This window comes from Periplaneta americana, chromosome 4 (genome assembly GCF_040183065.1).
Source record: "Periplaneta americana isolate PAMFEO1 chromosome 4, P.americana_PAMFEO1_priV1, whole genome shotgun sequence".
Taxonomy (NCBI): domain Eukaryota; kingdom Metazoa; phylum Arthropoda; class Insecta; order Blattodea; family Blattidae; genus Periplaneta; species Periplaneta americana.
This window is the reverse complement of record NC_091120.1, coordinates 128,401,247-128,427,373: the sequence shown is the minus strand read 5'-3', so window position 1 is coordinate 128,427,373 and position 26,127 is coordinate 128,401,247. Positions and strand designations below refer to the sequence as shown.

Sequence of the window (26,127 nt, the reverse complement as noted above, 5' to 3'; positions counted from 1 at the left end):
ATATAAAATAAATAACACTTATAATGCTGATTCTATCCGCCGGGAATAGAGAATTCGTTTGCATTGCACAAGCTTCCGCCTTGAGTAAGTTTTACTCTACTTTCCTTTATACGTTGTATGAAACAATTTAAAAAAAAACTAATATGCTGCACCTTGTAGATGCTGGGAATTTATTTAGTGCTTGAAAATAATAACACATGAGCGTCTTAAATGTAATTTTGGTGATGAACAAGAGTTATATACATTCAGATTTGTTTTCTCTGCATTTATGTTGTAGTAATTCATAACTGAAGCAAAGTGGTATGAAATTATAATACATACCGGTATTATATAACGTAAGCTATTTTCATTTTAATTACTCACTATCTACAGTATTTTAATAAAAGCAAGTATAGTACATTTTAGTTTCTCAATTACTTAAATGACTGTACAACACTACGATAAAGTTTAAATGATTCTACTCAAATACTCAAAACAGTGCTTGGCCTGTATCAGTGTGTTTATAATGCGGGATTTACAAATACAGGAATCTAAATATTATAAATTAAACAAGCTATTATTCTGCGAAGTGGACGTCAAACTATTAAATTCATTTTGAAGTTTAGTTGTGTATACTACTGCTGATAAAGAAATAAAAAAATGCTCGTTAAGAAATAATCTGATTTCTTCTTTGCGTTTATGTTCCAGAGCTTAAAGAAAAGGTGGCAGATCGAAAAATTCTATCAACCTCTGCAATCATTTTTGAAACTTCTCACTGGTTAAGAATAATTCTAGTTGCATCGTCTTTATATTATCATGCACACTGTGGGATTCTTTTATTATAGGATATCGCTTAATTTTCGTAAAGTTTAACAAACGATGACGTCACAACATGGCCGACGTAAAACAATACAAGTAAATGGAACTGTTCAAAAACCAACAATTACACACAATTCCACGATATCCTATTCTGGAATAACCCATCCGCTCTTGTTAAAAATAGGATATCAACAAAATTCCATCTAGGTGAAATTTCGACGTCACCCCACACTATACGTGAAAGAAAACCCACTTAAATCATTAAATTCACAGTATTCGGCTTTATGTCACTCAGATATCCCCTCAAATAACCCACTAACCTTGTCGCATACCTCGGCCTCATGTCACTTCTCTATCGCCTCATTTAACCGATCTAACTCATAACCGTAGTCCTCGTACAAATTAAAAACTCAAATTAAATATAGATAAAAAGAAATGAACAGGTCCACATACAAGCTCAACATACATAAATATGAAGAAAAATATCAGACACGTCCATGTTCATCAAAAGACGATTCAGATTTGGAATAAGAGATCCAATGCTTACTCCTTCGCTTATCTCTATTCGGACCAGCAACGGAATCCATAACCAATAAATAAATAATAAATAAATAAATTCCAAATGCAAGAAATAACATAATTACTTATCATCGACATACTTGATATAGCGGCATACAATTTAAACTATGTAACCTACATTAATACCAAACGACAACAAAAATTACACACGTACAGTTACCCTTAAAAAGAATGAGACGATTCTTGGTCGTCGGAAGTTTAAGTTCTACAGCGCGGTTCACTCGATATCGACGTAACGATACATACATTGACAAATAGTACAAGAATTGTTACAAGGACCACAACAAGGACAAGGACCAGAATAAGGATCACGAAGAAGACAGCCATTTAAGGCCACGATTTCACAACATAGCTCGAATCACAAAATATCATTGCTTCACTGTACCGAATGGCAAATGCCTGCTAAGGAATCTACATTCTGGACTGCTGCTGTCATTGTCTTGTCTCGGTAGCTCATATAGCAGCGTGTCGGTTCCACTGTATAACCGAAACGTCTCGTGTTCGATCCCGGGTAAAACTTTTTTTTTAATGAGGTGTAATTAATTTGTTCAGAGTTCCTCGACTGTCTAATTTGTCGAAAAATATGGAATAATTTATGCCCAATTTCTGGGTCTTACAAGTGGGCTGAACCTCGTCAAGAAATCTTACTTGGAAGTTAAAAGTATTCTTCCTCAAACAAAAATCATAAGAAACAAAGAGACCTGTTAACTTAAAATATTGTCCACATGCCATCAGCTTCTATTACAGCTCTAAGTCGATCCGGCATGGATGTCACGAGATTGTGGACTAAGTTCTGATCCCCGGCGAGATCTTTCCAGGTGTCAACAACTTGATCCCACAATTCGTCTCGATTTCGAGGGTGTCGGTGGGCATAGGTGGCTATCCTTCTCTTTTTCAATTCCGCCCATAAATTTTTGATGACATTCAAATCAGGTGACTTCGGGGGCCAATTAATGATTTCGATCTCGGGTCTCCTTTGAAACCATCTTTGAATGCTTGGAGCATAGTGCACGGGATGGTTATCCTGCTGAACAGCAATGTTCCTTCGGGAAAACGTTCTCGGTCGGAGGGAAGGAATATATTTTCCAGAATGTGCTCGTAAGTTCCCGCATTAAACCGGCCATCGATGCGTTCTATAACGCCAGATCCATCGTAAGACATCCACCCCCAACACGATATGCTAAAGCGCCCCGATCTTTCACGTCGGTGCACATAGCGCTGGTCATGTCGGAGACCATCCTCACGATAGACACGGACAGGACCTTCGTAATCACTCGAGATGGTTGTTTCGTCGGAGAAAATTACATTTCTCCAATCGAAATCCACTCGATTGGTAGCGAAGGCAAGACGGTCGACAGCTTGTGCTTCCCCCAATATTTCCATTTGCGCAGCCCTCCGGCTCCATATACCGCGGTTCCTCAACCTGCTGATCACAGTCTGTGAAGAGCCGGGAAAGTTAGATGCTGCTCTTATTTCGTTAGCAGTCAGAAAGGGGTCCTGTCGAACTGTCTCGAATAAGAGAGCATCATCTTCCAATGAAGAAATCCGCGGACGCCCAGGAATAGGGCGATTTTCGACCTCCCCTAAATTTTGGTAACGATGAACCCACCTCGCGGCTGTACTTCCAGGAACACCGACCAAACGGCCAGCAGATCTAGCTATAACTCGCTGTCTCATGTCACGTCGGTTCGCCATTACGATGAGAAATGAGGGATGACGATAATACTTTAGTGTAGACAATGACTATTTAACGTGATATAGAATTATTGAAATAAGAGGCCTCTTGCATGGTAAGAGTTAATAAATCAACCCTAAATTAAATATCTAAATAACAGGATATAACAGGAAGTCCAATTGTTGCGAAACTAATCAAATTAAATCTAATTACATTAAGTAAACAAACCCCAAGTTATGACACCACATTGCTACAGCTAAATTGTAGGTTATTAACATAAGCATTGAATAGGTCCGTGGTTGTGCGTTGGACGACAAAACCAAACATCGAAAGTTCGAATCTTGTCGAGGAATGTAACGTCTTGCTTTTTATAATGTAAATCAGACTTATAACTACAATCATTCATATTTCTTACATTATTTATTAATATTTATAGCCAACATTGAATTTGTAAAGAAAAGACTTTAGAAATCTCATATGGAATTTGTGATCTGTAGTGACATAAACATAGATTATCTCTCGGAACTTTTCCGTAAAAGTAAATTATATTCACTCCTTGAAACTGAAACCTTAGTCGTAGAGTCATTTTCCCACAGCATACAAGCTGAAGTAGCAAAGCCACTGATAAATGTTGTACACAGAATTAGACTGAATTCCTATTCGACAGAACCTATAATCAATGGCTTGTCTGAACATGATATACAAATCCTAAGTGTTTCCAATGTCACTGAACAATTTCAAAATATTAATTTAAAATTAAGAAAGGATAGTAAATGCTGTATCTAGTGATTATTTACATTTATGTCTACAAAATGAATCTTGGAAAAACATATATGATACTGGTACTACTGATATTAAGAGTAAATGTATTGAATTTTTCACTTCATTTCATAATCACTTCAGTCGATGTTCTCCACTCAATGTTGTGAAAAAATTCAAAAGTAACAACATGTAGATAACGCAGGGACTTAAAAATCTCATGTATTAAAAAGAAGAATCTATATGTAATGAGTTGCAATCTTATGATCCTCATGTTCTTAAATACTGCAAGAAGTACAGTGTAATTTATCAAAAATTATGAAAGAGGGAAATAGAATATATTTGAATAGAAAAGTACAAAATTCAGATAATGCAATTAAACCTATTCGGAACATAATTAAATTTAAACTTGTAGATATCCTAAGAAAGAAAATATTTTTTCATTAAAACCAATGATTATAAAGTAGAGGATCCCAAATCTATTGCAAATTCTTTTAACGTATTATAGTATATAGTACAGAAATATTATTGACAACTTAAACATTCAAGATTTTGCAAAAGGTACTGCAATTGGTTACTTAACAGATGCATTTAATAATTAGTATTAATATATGTAATTAGTCAATAACTGCAACAGTGCTTTTTCATTCAATCATAACATGAATAAAATTGAATGCACATTAAATTAAACATTATTGCAAACACGTAGATAAAATAGTTAAAATTAAATGAAGGGGTGAGAATGAAATAATCCAAAGCCAAACTTTTAACAAAAATTGTTTTGTGCGAGTGCATTTCTTACACATATGGGAATGCTTTTAATAAAATATTGTAATAATTACTCAACAAATGACATAGCCTAAGGACTCTAAACATTTGTAAAAGTTTGTCTATTATATATATTTTTTAATTTCATTTTAATTGTTTGTTTTTAATATATATGCATTTACATTGTATATGTGTGTGTGTATAAACGCATTCATTAGATTAACGTTTATAATATTATAACTTGTAATTTTGTATTCTTTGCGATCATTGACACTTAATCTCAGGACTTTGTAAAACTCTATTTCAACGTTACTTAGCTATTTCAACGTTATTTAGACAAAAAAATTCGTTGTGTAGACTAAGAATCGAACTCGCACTCTTCTACACAACACGCAGAAATTTTACCGTCTGAGCTACTGAAACGACATGAAAGCTTTCCTTTCTGTGCGGAGTGTCGATCTAGTCATGAAGGTCCATTGTCGATTTAACTACACGATTTATGTATATATTTATCTTTTATTTACGTAATATTATCATTTTTTTTGCAGTTTTTGAAGTGAATTTCGGAACGATGCTAGTAACAAACCAAATAGCCTGAATTTAAGTAACTCAATATTCGTTATCTTGTGTATCAGTGCTCTGGTCTCTGATCATGCGCAGTGTCTTACATCTGAGACTTAGGAATATTCAATCGTCTCATCCTTTTTCAGGGAAACTGTACAAACCTAAACACAATCCGCTCAATATATCCCAGCAAACTCAAAAACTAATCACAGTAACTGATGACGTCAATCTTATGACATCATTCCTTCTCCAATCTAGCCAACATAAATTCTCATAAACTCACTACCGATATTCTAGTCAAATAGATCCTTAACAATATCACGCACGCTATTACCAAATTCAATATTTCGGGACACCTTCACTAGTTAACAATATTACGTAACCTATTCTAGCTGCATCGTCTTTATATTATCATGCACACTTATCAAATTCAATTGGCTTACCAAATAGTTCAATTTTATTTCGAAAATTGAATATGTCTACCGCATGTCGGGACTACCACAATGTTCTAACTGCTCAGAAGACAAATATGAGCAATTTCTTAATTTTAACACAATTTTAAATTACTCAGCTTCTATCTGTATTAATTATTAAATGCGTGCCAGAATTTGGAACAGAGTGCATAACCTTCGTTTGTTCCTACTCTGTACTCTTATCTGTACTATTTCGAGAGATGACCTTGAGTTATGTGACGAGTCCTGTTTGGAATCATTGGCGAGGTACATGGTACAAAATCCTGCCAACTGATAGTCAGAGAAAAAAACGTTTCCTTAAAGGGAAACGACGGTAACTACTTTCCTCTATAATACTACAGCTATCACATTGTAAAATTTGGTTCATTATGGATCATATAGGATACTGATCACATTAACTAAAATTTAATAAATGTCGTTAAGTTCAATATAATTATATTTCATCACTTAAGGAATGGCTTACCTCAGTCTCTTTTCCAATTACGACGTACAGTTAATTTATGTAAAGCACGTTTGAAATAATTTGCTACTTACAAATCATATTACTCTCTGGCCATACAAACCACTAACACAAACGATTCACAAACCACATTTTTCTGATACGAACAATTTCCACGTGGTTACTTACTGGTATTGAAAGGCACTGTGTCGGTAATAGCAGAGCACAGGTTATGCATGCCAGAAGTGTCACGCATGCGTTTACGACTGGTACGCCACCTTCTCGGAAGCTGAATAAATTACTGGCATAGTAACATGCTAGAGCGTTCTCAGAATAAGAAGGCATATAAGGCGGAGCTAGTTCAGGCCGGTCTAAGTCGACTAGCCAGTGACAGTGAAGCTGTGTTGCCTAGTTAAATCGTCGCGAAGTCTCGCTGAAGCGTAGCGTATTTGTTTTTTTTTTCTTGCGCGCACAATACTTATTGCTTGGAATGAATTTTAAGCTGTGCTATTCGACAGAGCTACACATACTGAATTCAACTGTACAAGAACGGCAATTTTATGTTAATTGGTTCACGTGTTATCGCTTTAAAACTAAACATAGATATCCAACCTACAGCATAGAACATATTTTGTTCTGAAGTCCCTCTCGGCAAACGAAGATAGATTATGTTTATTTTCAAATTCAGATGTGAAGTGTTTTCTCTTGTGTGATATGTAACTTACCATAACAATGTCTCTTGAAGGGATTGCAATTGGTTCTGGTGTTTCATCTATTATACACAAAAGGATAGTCCTATACTCACAAGCGAGGAGTATGGTATTTTCTGCACATAATTTTTCTGCAGAGGCGTGTAGTTTAGAAGTGTATACGTTATCACTCTCTTATTCTCGGACAGAACAAATAGACAATTAAAATAGGTGGTATACTTGAATTTACCTCTCCTGGAACATAACGCAAAACAAACGTGTTAATTATTTGTACATTTTTCAGAATCGTGTATCACTTCATCGTACGATATTTGAAATATATTAGTAGTAGTCTACGTGTTAGCAGTGCAATTATAATAGAACGTGGAAAGAAGAAGAAAGCTGAGAATAACCATAGGTACGATTTTCACTTTTCATTGGAATATTATACATGGTATAAGGCGAAATATTGCATAAACATATGAGATACTTGGATGATATTGTAAACATAAACACTCCTGTCTTTTTTTTCCATGAATTATACGAAGAGTGTTAACAACATTCTTCCTTAAGAACATTGGAAAACTTTATAAGATGAAGCAAATTAATTACATTTCACTTTTAAAATAAATACAGGCATGCTAGAAATGAGGAGATTTTTCTATTTTAAAAACTTTTCCTTATATATATATATATATATATATATATATATATATATATATATATATATATATATATATTATACTTTATACGTTTTTTCTAACATACAATTTTACCTTCAATATTAACGATATTATTGGGTTATGGTTTCCATATTCACTTCTGTATAACTACCTTCACTCGTAGGTTTATATTGCCACAGGCCAGAGTGATGGAACATAGAATCCTGGACCTCTAGGTAAGTATAAGCTTGAGGATTAAATTAAATTAGATAGGCTTGATTTAACGAAGTAAAAGAAAGTAATCTTCAATTTCTATATGAGTACTGAATTAGGCCTACATATGAACAGATATGCTTATATTCTTATAGCCGGATTCTTGGCCAGAATATGAAACTCTGGACCTCTAGATATGTAAAAATTAACAATAAAATAAAATTAGATAGACTTAGTTTAACAGAGAAAAATAAAAAATCTACAGTTTCAGTATGAGTACTGAATTATATATGAACACACATTATGATTACGTTGCATTATAGCCAGATTCGTAACCAGAATATAGAAACCTGGACCCCTAGGTATGTATAAGCTAGAAAATTAAATTGAATTATATAGGCTTCATTTAACAGAGGAAAAATAAAATACTTTTCCTCTTCAATGTCAATACTAACATATGTTTACGTTTTATTATCGCTAGATTCATTGGCTGCCCCTACAAACAAACTGTGCCTCATCTTTCCTCTGGAGTCTGGAGAAATAAACAATAATACATTCAGCTTTGCTGTACAAGGAAGTCTGAGACAGAATTAAGACATTCTTTCTCAGACATTATCACAGTAAATTTCTACATATCTGTCACTTTATTTCGCAAGTTAGCGACTCCAAGATGTACTGAGCTGTGAAGCGAAGAAGTAATAAAAATTGGGATGAAAATTACTTCAATAAGAGTAATTATATTTAAACATTACACACAATGAAGAAACAGATCTCGACCTGCTCGCTCGCTACAACTGATAGTTTCTGTCCTTATCTGTTGTCTCTGTCTTCCACATCTCGTGCATCGTGTGACAACGTCGTACTGCTGCTAGCACTCAATTGGCTTAGGCCATATGCCTTCCTATTCTGAAACCGCTATAAACAATAATAATTTCATTGTTAGCCGTTATTCGTTTACGCACCATATTCCACAATTTCAATCATAGTATGTGGTGAGATTCTATTCAACTGACAAACTTGTACATAATTTTATTAATCTGATTAATGAAAATAATGTAACAATGTAAAAACTACAATCTTACTTCCAAGAAACTAACGAAATAAATTTCTGTGTGTAGTACTGAGAATCACCTTCAACATTCCCAACATTCACATTTGAAATTTAATGACAGATTTTCGAACGACGAAAATGCAGTGACAGTTTAAGATGGTGGACCACGACTTACAATATGAAAGCAACTTTCTGTTTTTGTTGTTAATATTAAATTGGCAAACGAAAATACAAACCGCATTCTCTCTGTTGGAGCGACGAGGGCGAACAAACAAGCCTTAAACATCGTTAACAAGGATGGGGACAATAATAATAATAATAATAATAATAATAATAATAATAATAATAATAATAATAATAATAATAATAATAATTAGGACTGCCTGGTCTGTTGGTCAGCATTCTGGCTTACAGATCAGGAGGTCTCGGGTTCGATTCCCGAGCTCAGCTCTCGGTGAATTTTTCTTGAAGAAGAAGAATTCCCTGGGTGTCTAGAGTCTGGAAATTTGTGTGAATGTGAGTGTGCCGGGTTAATATTAACCAATTATCACAAATATAAAAATACATCAGGACTGTCGCTGGGCAGTAACCTGAACCACGGCCGACTTGATGTTCCCTTCGCTTTTTTGTATACGGCCTTGACAATAGTAATATTTTCCTGAAATTGGTTAATTTCTCAATTCCACCACGAGGCGCTGTCTGCCAAGCTCTGGTGTCCACAGAAGAAATACTCAATATGAATTAAAATAAATGATTAAAGAGTAATAATAACACTTATAAATAATAAATAAGAAAATAATAATAATTATTATTATGTTTAGTTCTGTTAATTACGGTAAAAGCGAGAGTTTAAAAGCAGGGAAGGTAACACGAAGTAACCTGTTCAGTTTAAGTAACATGATGACAGAGGCGTAATTTTGTAGTTCATTCACTGGGTAGCACCCCTACTCTAAACTGCGATGTTTCAAAGTAATTATTTGGGTAATTATTTTCAATAACTTGTACTAAGTTTTATAATTTCACTTACTGCACTGATACATTCCACTTGATGTTGCAGATTCAAAAATCATAGTTTCAAGATTTTGCGACTCAGTGGATTATAAGCCGCATTCTTCGAAGGAACAAGCTTTTCAGTTAAAGCTGCTGCAATGTTATCTAGAAGTGGCCTAACAAATTTCACAGTAATGATATTAGCAAGTCGTTTTTGGTCGTCTTCATCACAAATTGGCATTGCAAGAGAGGGCATCTACACAGTAACGGCTCAATTTCTGAACACAAATTTTCTAATATATTCTTGTTTTATATTCTCTTTCGATGATTAAGCAGCTGATCTAGAATAAATTTTGCATGAATACTGCCTTCATTGGCCTCTTTCCTTACATTTTCCAGTTCTTTACATAACTGATCTCTTTCAATTAGTTGGAGTTTTTCGGTTGTTTTCGTTATCACATCTTGCTTCTCTTGTAACACCTGATTAAGATGTGCAATTTTCACATGTAATGTATTAATATTTCCTTTTAGCTCCTCAAAGTTGACAACGTCTGTTTGCGTCGTTTTATGGTCATTTTCAACTGTCAAGAAGGGAATGTCATTAACTGATGCCGAGCCACTCGGAACATCCTGTTCAAATAGTGAAAAACCAATATTACTAAAAGATTTGCGTTTTTTAGGTGGAGGGAGATCAGTTTTAGTAACTGTTCGTCAAGGTCTTTTGATATCTGTCACTTTATACGTAAGATAATAAGGGAATATTGTTGGCACAGCATTTGGTTTTAATAGTCTAAATTTCCCATTTTTAGAATAATATTCTTCCCTGAAATGTAAACTACAAACGACTGTAGATGGGGAGTTGCTTTAGGAACAGAGTCTTAGCGTGAAATAATTTTAGGGCATTTTCGCATCTTTCCCTTACTTACATACTTACTTACTTACGGCTTTTAAGGAACCCGGAGGTTCATTGCCGCCCTCACATAAGTCCGCCATTGGTCCCTATCATGTGCAAGATTAATCCATTCTCTATCATAATATCCCACCTCTCTCAAATCCATTTTAATATTATCCTCCCATCTACGTCTCGACCTCCCCAAAGGTCTTATTCCCTCTGGGCTCCCAACTAACACTCTATATGCATTTCTGGATTCGCCCATACGTGCTACATGCTCTGCCCATTTCAGACGTCTGGATTTAATGTTTGTAATTATGTCAGTTGAATACAATGCGTGCACTTCTGCGTTGTGTAACTTTCTCCATTCTCCTGTAACTTCATCCCTCTTAGCCCCAAATATTTTTCTAAGAACCTTATTCTCAAACACCCTTAATCTCTGTTCCTCTCTCAAAATGAGAATCCAAGTTTTACAACCATACAGAACAACCGGTAATATAACTGTTTTTTTATAGATTCTAACTTTCCGATTTTTTGACAGCAAACTAGATGACAAAAGCTTCTCAACCGAATAATAAGAGGCACTTCCCATATTTATTCTGCGTTTAATTTTCTCCCGAGTGTCATTTGTTACTGTTGCTCCAAGATATTTGAACTTTTGCTCACACCTGTGGAGTAACGGTTAGCGCGTCTAGCCGCGAAACCAGGTGGCCCGGGTTCGATTCCCGGTCTGGGCAAGTTAACTGGTTGAGGTTTTTTCCGAGGTTTTCCCTCAATCCAATATGAGCAAATGCTGAGTAATTTTCGGTGTTGGACCCCGGACTCATTTCACCGGCATTATCACCTTCATCTTATTCAGACGCTAAATAGCCTAAGATGTTGATAAAGCGTCGTAAAATAACCTACTAAAATAAAATATTTGAATTTTTCCACCTCTTCGAAGGATACAACTCCAATTTTTATATTTCCATTTCGTACAATATTCTGGTCACGAAATATAATCATCTTTCCCTGTCACTCGGAAATTCGTGGAATGATATTGCTTCTCCACTCTTTTTTTTCTATTCGAAGTACACAATGGTACACAACAATATGTCATTTTGAATCATATCACAATAAACTCACATACCAGTAGAAAGAAGCGCAATATTACTCATTATAATCGTACAAGAAACCATACATACATTCCTTTTCTTCTTTTTTTTTTTATTGTCATGATGTTGATTTTTACACAAGTTTCAGCCTTATATATAAATAAGGCTTTTACTTTAAAGTAATATAAGAAGATATTAAAATGATTTTTCGTTCCAACTTAATTATCCTTTTCTTGAAGGCATTTAATTAATCAAATTTCGCTTCAGATAGCCAGAGCTCGAATGAGAGGGTTAGGATGATACAGCAACTTTCGAGAAAAGTTATTTGAAATTCTTTTGACGAAATCATAAAATGATTCAATCTCTAACATCTCTTGGAGCTGTGCATTTGATGTGGTATAGTCAGCACCAGTGACTTTTAAGCAGACTGATCGTTGGATTGCATGTAGTCTTCTGATGATTCTTGGATGAGCGGAATTCCAAACTTCACAACCATATGTCATCACTGATCTTATGACCGATGTATAAAGCCTTACTTTGAGGGGAAAGTTAAGATAGGAGATCTAATCAGTGGGTATAAGTGAATAAATCTGGCCAGAGCTTTGTTTCTTGCATATTCTACATGTTCACTGTAGCGCAGACGTTTGTCGAGAATCACTCCTAGATATTTAACTTCATTCTTGTAGTCAATGTTTTCTGAGAAGAGACGAAGGCAATCTGGTTTTTTAGGTTTCCTATGGGTGAATATGATAGCTTGTGTTTTTTCAATATTTGCTTTTACTCTCCAATTTGTAAGCCACGTTTCTAGAGCATTGAGTTGTGTTTGTAACTTGATGTGGGCATTGTTGATGTTTAAGTCACTTGTGTAATACACAGTATCGTCTCCATATAATCCTAACTTACAATTAGCAGAGCGTTGCATGTCGTGAACATAGACAGAATAGAGGTGTGGTGCAATTATGGAACCTTGTGGAACTCCTGAGTGAATATTTTGAACTGCTGAAAGTTCATTTTCCAATTTAACTTGAAAGGTTCGATCTGAGAGAAAACTGTGAATTATATGTATAAGTCCGTCGCCTATGGTGAGTACTTGTAGTTTATGGAGAAGACCAGAGTGCCAGACTGTATCAAAAGCTTGAGCGATGTCGAGAAAAACTGTCATTGTATGCTGATCTGTGTGAAAATGATCTTTGATGTGAGTAGTGATTCTTTTTAACTGATGAGCTGTGGAGTGATGTTTCTTAAAACCGAACTGCTGGTGATGAGTTCTTGATGGTGTCTGAAGAAGAGGAAGTAGACGTCTTGCAATGATTTTGTCTAAAATTTTTCCGGGAATACTTAGCAGACTAATAGGCCGTCTGTTATTAGGAATTGTTGGCTTCTTTTTCGGTTTAGGAAATGTAACAATATGAGCATGTTTCCAGGATCTAGGGAAATATTTATGTTGCAAGCATGCGTTATAAACTTTTGTAAGATGTGTAAGGGCCAATTGCGGAAGGTGAGCTAACATTTCAGTTGTGATTTTATCTGGTCCAGGTGATTTCTTTTGTTTACTTTCGAAGATTATCATTTTTACTTCTGTGGACAAAGTTTGAGCAATATCATGTTTGACGGGAAGACTTAGCAAATTTTATATTTGAGATTCTATATTATGAACGAATTGTATATTTATTGGAGTGTTGTTTGGCCAGAATCTCTGTTCTAAGGAAGTTGCAACGACATTCGCTTTATCAATTGGTTTGTAATATCTCACTCCATTGTTGTCAACTATTGCTGTATTTGAAATTTTCTTTGATGTGCCTTGTAGTTTCTTACTTAAGGACCAAAGCTGTTCTGGTTTTTCTGTTATCTTTTCAACTGCAGATTCAAACTCTTGTATTCGGTGAGATTTTATTTTTCTTTGGAGAGCTTTATTAAGTCGATTATAGCATCGTTTAGCTTGTGGGTTACCAGTTTCATGCCAATTCTTTCATGCTTTATGTTTTGCTTTGATAAAGAAGAGAAGTTCATTATTTTCTTGCAAGTCGAGGTCATGATCTTCTATGCAACTGGAAGAATTTCTTTAAGCGTCATGGATAGTATCAGTAAGGATCTGTATACCGGATTCAATATCATCTTTAGTGACTAGATTTGGATTTCCTGGCAGAGTCTGTGTTAAGGTATTTTCAAATAAGTTCCAATCAGTATAATACTTCTTACGTGGTTTTTGACAAGAAAAAGAATTAGCTGTATTAATAAGTATAAGAACAGGTAGGTGATCTGAATTAAGAGCGTTTAGTGGTTCAATGATGGGGGGGCATCCCATATGTTTTGAAAAGAAATATATCTAGGACATTAGGTAGTTTATCTTTTTGATACGGGTAATAAGTTGGAAATATTGGGGGCGAGAATGTAGTAATTGTGTTCTTCTGCATGTGCGTGGAGTACGCGTCCTTTTGGATTTATTAATCTTGAATGCCAGGAAGTATGTTTGGCATTTAGATCACCACCAATGATAAATCTGGGGTGTGCACTGATGATTTTATCAAGTTCATTGGGAGAGAGATTTGAATTAGGAGGAATATATAGGGATGCAATCATTACTTCTTTTTTTATCGAGAAGGAGTGTTATAGCTGTGATTTCAGCACACGTTAAACCAGTTATTTGGACTGGAGCATAGGATATATTTCGCTTTATGATTATAGCAGTACCTCCTCCACGTCTGTAAGGTCTGTCAGAGCGAATGATATCGTAGTTACGTAATGTGAAACGATCAGTGGGTTCCAAGTGGGTTTCTGTGATGATGTCGATACTATGTTCAAGTAAGAGATATTGAAGTTCATAAATTTGTCGTTTAATGCCATTAGCATTGAAATTAATTATACAAAGGTTTTTAATTTGTGTTGGTTTAAGGAACATTTGTTTCTGGAGTTGTAATTTGTTGTAATTGCTTCAAATATTATGACTAGTTTAGAGAATGTATCTGATGCCTGTTGCAATTTTAATGTAGTTTGTTTAATTTGATTAATAATTTTGGTAAAGCCTATGCTTTGAAGAAAAGTATAGAGTTCTTTAATATCCTCCATGAGTGTGTTTGTAGTCTCTGTGTTGGAGTTCGTTTTCGTCCAAGCTGGATTAGGTGTAACTTTTGGCAAGCTTGGGAAATCATGTTGATTAAAAGTATAACCTATTCCTCTATTTCTTAGTCTCTGTTCTTTCAGATCTTGTTTTTGTTGCAGTACATTTCGATGTTGAAGAGCTATGTTACATTGTCGGTAATTAGCAGTGTGTGATTCACCGCAATTTGCGCAAGTAGGTGCGACTGATGGCCCTTTCACTGGACAGTCTTCAAGTCTATGATTGTTACCACATTTTACACATTTAGTAGGTAGGCAACAGCCCGAAGACGTATGGCCATAGAGCTGGCAATTACAGCATTGATATGTTTTTGATTTCGGGTTGTAAGTTTCAATTAATATTGATTGGTGACATATATATTTAAGATCATAAACTGTTCGCCCAACTTCATTATTTTTTAAGGAGACAACCCATACTGGTAAATTAAATTTTTCAACAATACCTGTTGTCTGTCGAGTAGTAGTGAGCTGTCGAACACCGACAACGGGAAAATCTAACATTAGTAACTCTTCTTGTATTTGTTGAGCAGTTACTTGTACTGGAAGTTTCTTGATCACGACTTGTAGCGGCTTGTGTGATTTAGGAGTAAACGTATAAAATCCAATATGCTTATCTTGAAATAAATTTTTAAGATTGTTAAAAGCTTCTTCTGATGAAACATGAAACTTTGTTCCTTGTGATTGATTGTATATTATTCTTATAGGAAAGCTTAACTCTTTCTCCAGGTCCCGCTGGTACTGAAAATAGTTAGGACATTTAGGAAGTATAGGAACAATGATTGGCGGAAATCTAGCATTTGTTACTTTAGGAGTAGCATCTAGCACCTCTTTTTGAGATTCATCATTTCCACAAGAATCGTGCGAGAATACATAGTTAGTTTCCATATTTTCTACAGTATCAACATTTAGCTGGGAAAGTGGGTCAAAATAATTATTTGTAGGAATCGAAATGAGTTCTTTTGAATATGAAGATTGTAGTGTCTTGAGTTTATCATCTTGATTCATACCTGATGTTCCTGAAGTTTGTGGTGCAGGTTGTAGTGTTGATGTAACCGAATGTGAAGTATTTTGAAATATTGGTAAGTTACGTACTTCAAGTGATCTGTTTGGATTGATTAATTCTTTCTTAGCTGAAGACTTTTTTGATTGCTTGACTTTATGTAACATACCTTTTTTTTAAGGTGTACGTTTTCGTTCGTGGGCCTCTGTGAAGAGTTAAATCTGAAGTATCCTTCTTCAATTGGAGTCTGATGGTTTATTTCTTGTGGATAATTATTTGTTTCTTCCATAAGGATTTCTTGATTGGTGAGGCAATTGTTAGGAATCAGTGTCTTTTATCACAAGATTTATAAACTATTTTCTTTTTATTTTAGTAGGTTATTTTACGACGCTTTATCAACAGCTTAGGTTATTTAGAGTCTGAATGAGATGAAGGTGATAATGCCGGTGAAATGAGTCCGGGGTCCAGCACCGAAAGTTACCCAGCATTTGCTCACATTGGGTTGAGGGAAAACCCCGGAAAAAACCTCAACCAGGTAACTTGCCCCGACCGGGAATCGAACCCGAGCCACCTGGTTTCGCGGCCAGACGCGCTGACCGTTACTCCACAGGTGTGGACTTTATAAACAAAAAATAAAAGGAAGAAGAAACAGTATATATAACTTAATTGATATGTTATTTAACACACTAAACACTAAATAATCACTCAACACAAGATGCGTAACACAACACAAATAATAATTATTCAATATTTAAATTTCGCGCTCGCTCTCTACACACAACAATCGCGTCCATCCGCAATCCTCCTTCAACAAAGTCCATATACATTCCTCAGTGAACCTTGGGAGTCAGTGCCATCTGGCGGAATTTCATATTTTCTCGATTACAGCTTTAACACAGGGATCAAAATGAATTGTCAAGGCCGGTAAAGGAGAAGCGAAGCGAACATCAAGTCGGCCGTGCCTGAACACACGTTTCAGCGTCACATTGTTGACAAGTAACTCCATCTGTTATCACAACCATGAAGCATCTAATAGATGCTATAGAGTTACCAACAACGGAAAAAAAATAATAATAATCAATCAATCAATCAATCTTCCCATCATTCCTAGGTGGAACATAGGGCTCTCAGAAAGCTTCTCCATCTGACTCTATTCCTGGCCAACGCCTTAATCTCACTCCATGTCTTCCCTATCGTTTTTGCTTCTGTGAGAACAGTTCGTTTCCATGTTATCTTGGGTCTGCCAATTCCTCTGCTGCCCTGCGGATTCCAATCCAATGCCTTCCTGGCGGGGTCATCTGGAGGTCGGCGAAGTGTATGTCCCAGCCATCCCCACTTCCTATGCCGAATTTCAAATTCAACTGGTTTTTATTTAGTTTTTAACCATAGGTTTTCGTTGGATATCTGGACCGGCCAGAATATTTTTAATATGTTTCTCAAACATCTATTAATAAAAACTTGTAGTTGGTTGATAATAGTTTTAGTTATTTTCCAGGTTTCACAGCCATATAAAAGCACGGATTTGAAATAATAATAATAATAATAATAATAATAATAATAATAATAATAATAATAATAATCAGGGAACGGATTTATATGGACTAAAAATATATGAAATATGTAAATATATATGTAGTTATTTTTACCAAAATATGGAATTAAATATGGATTTTTACCAAAATATGGAATTAAATATGGACTTAAAATTATAAAAAAATGACTATGTACGTTAAATATTGGTACATTTTAATCAAACTAAACAAAAAATATAATGGACGTACCTTATCTTCCAATGTAGTTTCAACAAAACACAATTTTTATTGTCTGTTACCATAACAATAGGTTACAAACATTTCTTTCAAGTGCTGAAAAGTGAATCTTCTTCTATTGTCTCTGAGGATAGATTTATACTGACTAAAAGAGCGTTCGACGTCACAAGAAGTAACTGGTACATAATTCAATTTCACAATGTCTGCTGGGGATAAGTCCAAGTTAATCTTCACTGTTGATTCACCACTCATCACAGCAACAACCTTTTGTAGTTCTTCATATCCAGGGTTTTTTGAAAGTACAGTGTCCACCTTAGCTCTTACTGCATCTGCAACTTTACCTCTACCACGATTCAGTTGTTCCACAGTACTATTTATAATTTCAAAACTTTCAGATAGTGAAAGGTGCCTATTTTGGAGACTTTTGAGCGTTTTTATGATGCATGAAAATGTATGCTGAATGTGAGCTAAGTCATTCTTCACACTTATGTCACAGGTAACTGTTTTCGCAGTATCAATTGAGACTGTATCTTCAGAGTCCAATGCAAGGAGAACATTGTTAATAGAGTCTATATGTTCGGCATAATATTCAACTGCTTCTAGCCATGTACCCCATCTAGTTAAAATTGGCTTTGGTGGCAATGGAATTTCAGGGTACATTTCTTTCAACACGTTAACTCTACTGGGAGCTTTGAGAAATACTTTTTTCACTGATGAAATCAACAAATCTACTTTAGGGAAATTGTCTCTGACCACTTCTGCCACACGATGAAATGCATGCGCCACACAAGTAAAATGAGTCAATTTAGGATATACAACAGATAATGCTTGTCCAGCTTTGACCATATAAGGGGCAGCATCGCTAATAAAGAATAACACATTATCGTACATAATACCCTTTGGCCACAGGATACCCATAGCTTCGTTGAACAGTTTAACTATAGTTTTGTTATTGCACTTTTCTAGAACATCACAATGTAAAAGAATTCGTTCAGAATATTGTTCACTTAACAAACCGATAACTACATTACCAACAAGTCTACCTTCTTTGTCGGGAGTCTCATCAATGGAAACCCAAATTGAACTATCTTTAATTTCATCTCTTATCTTCTGTATTGTCTCATCGTAGATGGATGGAGCATACGTCTTCCTAAGTGTTGACTCATCCGGGATTGTATGTTGAGTATATTTTTCAAGGAATTCCCTGAAGACCTTATTCTTTAGTTTGTAGAGAGGAATATCAGCAGAGATGAGAGAACCGCACAGGTCGATGTTAAACTCAGATCTTACATTCGATGTTGTTGGTTGTGTTAAAAACAATTGTCTCTGCTTGGAATTTAGTTGTTTGTTGGCCTGATGTTTACTAGTTGTAATGTGTTGTTGCACCAGGAACTTTTGTGTAGATGATACTGCACACTGACACAAATTACAAAATAATATTTTATTGTCAGTTGATAAACCATCTTCTTTAAATTCTGAAATGTAACTTGTTAGTTTTGATTTTAAATTGACTGAATGACGTACTTTTGGCATATTTACCGTCTTTATAGTATGATTTACAAAACTGAACCTATGTGTACTCTGACTGGCATTTAACTGTTGAGCTGCACAACTGAAGTCTGTTAAAAATTTTAAATTAAATTAATACAGTTTTGTAACTTACTTTCCCATTGTTGATAGGACTGCTAATTTTCAAATAACTCTGATGTTAAAGGGATTACTGAACATGTGTTTAAATCTCTATTGTTGAAATGTATTTTTAAAAGTTAATGGAATTTTGTTTTGTTTTATTGTTAAACCTAATATAATATGGACTGTTTTATATGAAATATGGAAAATATATGGAAATTAACGAAAATATGTACTAAACTCTAAAATATGGAAAAATATGGAAAATAAAAGTAGGATTTTTCAACCCTACACATTGTGAAACATAAAGATAATGCAAAATATAAACTATATTAGCTTTATAAGTAAATATGTATTTACATATAAATCCTTTCCCTGATAATAATAATAATATTTAGACCGTGGAACTTCATGCAATTGCATGTTTTTATTGATTTGGAATATTGAAAAAGTAAATGTAGATCTTTGCTGATCATGATCATGGTGTTTACGTTCAAATAAAGCCAATTTTGAATTTACACAAGTAAGGTCAGATTCAACAGTGTTCATAAATGATATATTAAGCATACAAAGATATAAATTATTACAGTTGTATGAACACTTTTCATACAACTGTAATAATTTATATCTTTGTATGCTTAAAGCCAATTTTATTTTGCAAAAATGCATATTTTGAGGGTTTTCCCCCTTAAGTGCAGATATATTTTTATTTTGTGTATTTAAATGATATTCTTGTTTTGCCCGAATTATCTAATTTCAAATTTCTATCTGATATAAAATAACAATAATTTCCAAGAAATATAAAAATTATATGAGAAATAAAATCAATAACTAATTAAATTACTTTTGAGGACGTGACATTACGCAACAATGTATACTTCTCCCTATAATTATAGTGTATAAGTCCAGTTTTCCAGTTTAACATAGGCTAGTTATGTGCACATACTAGCCGTGTAAGTGTATGGTTCAGTTTCAGAACCCAAGGCAAAAATACGTGTTGTCTACGTATAGGGTTACCATGAGAAGAAATTATATAGGAGACATGGAATCTAAAATAAGAGGACATTGCTGAAAAAAGGAGGACTTTTTAAAAATTGGTACGAACAAAATTAAGTAAAGATAAAAACAATGGCTCACCTTAGCTAGTTTTCTCACTAGTTGCTGGATCAATATTACATCTGTACCCTACTTATCGGTGGATCCCACTTTGTGCACAAGAGCCTGAAGAGACAAACTTCTATCTTGTAACAAATAACTGTGAAACTGTTCACAGGACATGTCCTTGAAATTATATTTCACCATGATGATACCTTTGACTGTCTCCCTTAGCATGCGATTTCGTTCTTTTTTCCATTGAGCAGATATTAGGCAAAATACTCTCTCAGCACTTTCATTGTGACTTGGGATATATAAATAGAAATGGCATATTTTTAAGAGTTCTGAGAAAGTTTCAGTGCTTGCAGAACTATTGTAATTGAAGAATTTGCACCATTGTTTATCTAAACTTAAATCTTTGTCCAAATAACTTGATTGGCATATCTTTGTACACTGTAGAATAAAATTGATAAAATAGCTTAGAATAGTAAATAGTGACATTTTTAAGAGTATAAGAATTCAATGCATGCCAATAGGTCATCTTTTTTTTTGTGTGTGTGCTCCAGCTTCAACCATTGAAAGCACTTAAATTCTTACACCATTTGTTTAGATATTCTGGCAGAGCCTGGAGAACTCGCTGGTTTACTGCCACAATAATTACGTGAAAAGCAAAGGAAGTTTTTTAAAAAGTTGGAAATATAGAAAGTTAAAAATATCCCACTTAAATATGTATGTAAAATGAATAATTAATACATTTATAGAAAAAAATGTTTTAATAAAATGATGGTCATTTTAAATTAATTTCATTTACATCATATTATTAATCTCTAAACTCTAAAGTGTATTTTCACTGCATATACTTGAATTTTTAGCTTATATTTAAATAGTTCTTACTGCATACTTGCATTATATATTTTCAGGTCTTTTAGTGCAGAAAGTTCTGCACAATAACAACAAAAACAACAACAACAACAACAGGGCACTCCCAGATTTGGATGGTAAGAGATCAATGAAATACCTCCCGCGGACCAACAGGAACTGCTAATTTGCAGTTTAGCATTGGTTTTGCCAAAGGCTGAAGGAAGAAAACCTTTATCAAAAACAACATGGCCCTCAGGTTGGGTGTTGCTACAGTGGGCCAGCTCCTAGCTCAGCACAAAAGGAAATGCTAAAAAAACCAAACACGGAACGTCGGATATATTTCATGGTTTACAAATTTGTTTGGTTGACGAAAATTACAGCACTGTAGAAAAAAAAAAAATAATAATAATAATAATAATAATAATAATAATAATAATAATAATAATAATAATAATACCATCACTAAAAGTCCTGCTAACGGAGTGCATTTCTAACAAATAATGGATAACAATTACATGAATGATAGAATGAAAGTAACATGTAAACATGAAGATAAATGAACGGAAAAATATTGCAAGTTAATCTCAGTAACCAATAAACCAATCACTGAATCGTCGAGACTTTAACTAAACTGGGCCAATGTGCCTACAAGTCATGATACAATCTGATTAACCAATTCCCAATAACAGGTTGCTGACCTATTACCCGTTGGAACATTCTCTCAATATATATATATATATATATATATATATATATATATATATATATATATATATATAGCCAACAACATATAAACTTTAACATGAATGCCCAGTCAGTATGCTAACTCATAACTAGGGAACGGAATTTGGAGCAGTAAAAGCTAGTATTGGCATCTAAACAGCCATTTGTTTACAACCCTTTATACAACCCCTCCATGACATACTCGCAGATCTCTGCACGTCAACAACAGGTGAGCGGGACAGTTGTCGCATAAGAACGTCAACATGCAGGTTCGCAGTTCAGAGTAGTGAAGTGCAGGTACAATGCCGAAAGTGAAACCAACTAACAATACAAAATTAAGAGCTGGGGGTCATGGTTAGAAGCTTGCAATTATTACGCATATCACCTCCAATCTGTGAAGAAAGTGGTCCAGTCTTTCGATCCCGATGATGCCGTTGCGATTCAGATATGCCAGGAACTGCTAAATGATGGAACAATCGAGAAAGAAGTCATGGATATTAAGCCAAATTTTGGATATTTACCGGATGCCATTATTCAATTGGAAAAGTCAGGAGTAGAACTAGTTGAGCAAATAAATATTATGAGGACTATTGTAAATAAACTGAGTGCAGTAGAAGGTGAAGTAGGAAAACGTGTTGGTGAAAAAATGAACAGAGCTTTAATTAAAAATGATGGGTACGGTATTCTTAGTCGGATTTCAGATGTACTAACAAAAACGTGTCCCAATGACGTCATTCAACATGCTAATTTAATTGACGTATCTTGTTTCAAGTACTCTCCAATTGTCTCTGCAGATGTTAAAAAATGTCCTTCCTTGCAACAGAGCAAAGTTGTATTTTGAAAATTTGAAAATAATATTTACAATTTATTATAACAAGGCACAGCAGGAATAATTGTTTCATGAACAAAACATAGCATTAATTGAAAATGCCATTTCGTTTGGTTCTACATTTTGTTCAACATGTAATGATACTGTATTAGGCTATATTGTAAATATTGCAATATATATTGCATATATTGTAAATATTGTAGTATACGTTGTATACATATTATCATATTTCCTGACAGAAAAACACACATATTCAGAGGCTAGTTCCATACAGAAGACAACTGTCTATCAACCATCAATATGTCGACTAACACGCGAAGATGCAGAGGTTGATATTTAACTGTATATTTGTAATGTTGTTTATTGGTGTCTTGTGCGTTGCCAAGAAAAGCACATGTAGTTAAAAAAGAAATGCAGATTATGTATGCAGGTCACTATATGTCATTACATATTCAATTTGTTTATTCTGAAATACGTTTACAGCACATTGCGTGTAAGTTTGTATGAAGTGGACTGTACTCGTCCATGCAGCTCGCTTGACAGTCGCTGAGCTACGAATATCTATACTACGTTTCACCATTCTTTATAATACTCCAAATCCCTTTCCCTACTCATAACACATGCCCCATTAAATTACAGTTACCATGAAATGCAACAAGCAAATTCAACGTACACATTAACTCAGTATTTCACAAAGAATTAACCCAATACAAACTGTCACACGGCTGATCAATATACAGGTAACTAATTAAACATGTCTCACATAAACTCTGCATATAGTACTGATAATAATCTCTGTACCTTACAATCAAATAATGGAAACTAATGATACCAATATGGAGTAGCAAGTACCAGAATAATTACGAAAGCCATACTATTCTAGTTCATTACACCGCCTATTACGATGTAAGCAAAGAGATCGTAATCACCGCGATATCACCAAAACTGTCTTGGAATTTCAATACAACATCACATCTATGTATCCCCACATAATTCCAAATGGATAAACCAAGACCTATCATCAGCAAGTGATTTCCATACACGATCCACCAATATATCGCTAACACACACAACCAAGTATCAAAATAATATCACAAGCCTAATTTAACTACTCCAATAATAAATCTGATACAAACTTATAGCAACACTGAATCCCAAGATATATTCCAAACAAAGTTTCATGTAACCCATAGATTTCTAAGTGAAATATAATGATGCACAATCCTCGAACAATCTAACACGACGAACTTAAGTTGCAAAGTGTAGTTTACTATTCGAGCCCTGCTTCCTGAGTGTAGTTGTCCGTACGAGCCCTGGCTCCTGAGTGAAGTCAAAAATATCTGAGAGTAGCCAAGTAACCTCGCCTTTCTCTCTCTCTTTTGTTTAACTAAAACCAACCGGCCAACAGGAAATTTAGGTATAAATATGAAAGGAATCGTAGCGCTATCTATGATATGCTGTCTGAGTGCACTCTGTCGGGCGAAGTGACGTACTAGGTGGATGACTGACGCGACGAGCTCGGCTCAACTTTTGTTTATGATTAAGTTTCTGTGCTTAAATTAAGGAATTAACATCTTCAGACCATGCGTCTGGACTATAATATTTATTTTAAATTTCTGAATGCATAAGAATTTCTACACCTCATTTGAGGAATGGAAGCATTGTAATGTTTTTTGTAACAGCCTGTACTAATGTTTTAGAACTCTGAGGTGTTCAAGCAGCCACTTGGAGAAATATGAATAACATACTGCACAACAAAGCATTTTTAATATTAACTTTTCTATACCTCTGGATCAACGCCGTTTACTACCCCCTTCCACGACTGGAGTTCGATGATACTGGCGTAATATACAAACAAATCACTTTACTAGGTATAGGAGGGAAGAAAAGTAGTTCATCCATTTACGTAAACTAGGAAATATTGTGCTTTTGAGTTTGATCATTTTCATTAGGTTTTTGTTTAATCAAAATACAATACAGTATTAACAATGAGTGTTTTTACTCACGAACTGAGCTGTCCATGTGGACGTATTCATTATGCAGTGTACATTATACTGTCTAGAGCACATCAGCGTACAATATAGAGAATGAAGTCAAATTGAAAAATAATCATAATATGGTTATTTTAACACATTTCTTAAAATGGGGGCCGTTCATTTCGATATAGGTTTCAGTTCTAATGTGCATATTATCGCACTATAGACTATTGTACCTAATCCCAATTACCAGTTTCGTCCTTCGTACTAGTAACTCATGTTGAAATAATTCTATACCTACTCTACAAAATAGTACCTTACGTAATGTAAATTCAATCTTCACTTCTGCCCGATCCGAAAAGATAAACTTACTCAGACACACTATCTACTGTCCATCCAAGTGGTTACGTCGTAGGGCCGTAGAAAGGGAGGAAATCACGTGACAGTTAATTACCTAACGAGGCCCTTTTATTTAAGTTATTTTAAACAGTTGTATAATATTACGTAGACGTCCAACAGAAATTAATGTTCTCAGAAAATAGCTAAGACAGCCCAGCCACTAGCTGGCGAATAAAAGCTGGTGGGGGAAAACGGGATACGACGTAGGCAAATGGACGACAGTACCTGTGCTAAAATGATTTAATATTGAAAGCTCTTTCGTCACTCGAAAACGCGAACATATTTTTGGAACGTACTGTTTACTATGACCGTAAGGCTACTATGACTGTATATGCGGTCTTGGATCTGTGTGGAGGACGGTTGAACTTCATTAGTAGAAGGGGTGGGAGTGAAGTACATTCAAAAACTCAGGTACAATAAAAATTAAAGTAAAAATAAAATGATGTCCCTGTACAAGTCACTGGTGAACACAAGGGTTGTACATTGCACATTGAAGTCGTTCAGTAAGTTTCAGGCTGACAAGACTCTTAACTTCTTATGCAACTGAAAGATGGGGTGATGCTCTTTGTTGGTTTGTGGAAATTATTTAGTTACAAAGACAAGTAGTGTCGAACGCCTGAAATTATTAGTTCTTCTACAGAATGATATAATATTCAAATTAGTTTATTTTTTATTGACATTAAATAGTAGCAAATGCATGTGAAGATGTATTTTAGAGCTTCTTCCTCACAGCATTCTATTTATGTTTACAGAACAAAGCACAAACAAAAGTGTGTGCTACTGATGACGTAGACTCGTTACATGTCAGTTACGAGTTGTGTCTATAAATTGTCCAGATTTTCGCACATATATTCTTTTTCTCAGTTTGACGGTGTTTCTTACCATTACGATATCCTTTGGTTAAGCCAAGAAAACGTTCTGTCCAGGTATTATATATATATATATATATATATATATATATATATATATATATATATATATATATATCAGAATTCATAATAAAAAAATAGAGACAGTCCAGAACTAATTGACTGTACATGGATCGAGGAACTTAACTTTCTCAAGGATATATTCGAGCATCTG

The 26,127-nt window shown here is 34.7% G+C and overlaps 1 protein-coding gene across 6 annotated transcripts in view; it reads right to left on the bottom strand.

Annotated features, from left to right (window-relative positions):
• LOC138698191 (protein 5NUC-like) overlaps positions 1–26,127 on the bottom strand; it is a 372,815-nt gene that overhangs the window by 119,210 nt on the left and 227,478 nt on the right. The window contains exon 1 of one of the 6 annotated variants that reach the window (XM_069823948.1): positions 6,245–6,336. The exons of 4 other annotated variants lie outside the window; for them this stretch is intronic. The gene's annotated coding sequence lies outside the window, so the exon portion shown is untranslated. Of the gene's footprint in view, positions 1–6,079; positions 6,210–6,244; positions 6,337–26,127 lie in introns of those variants that run through there. One more of the 6 variants, XM_069823949.1, reaches the window with a different exon arrangement.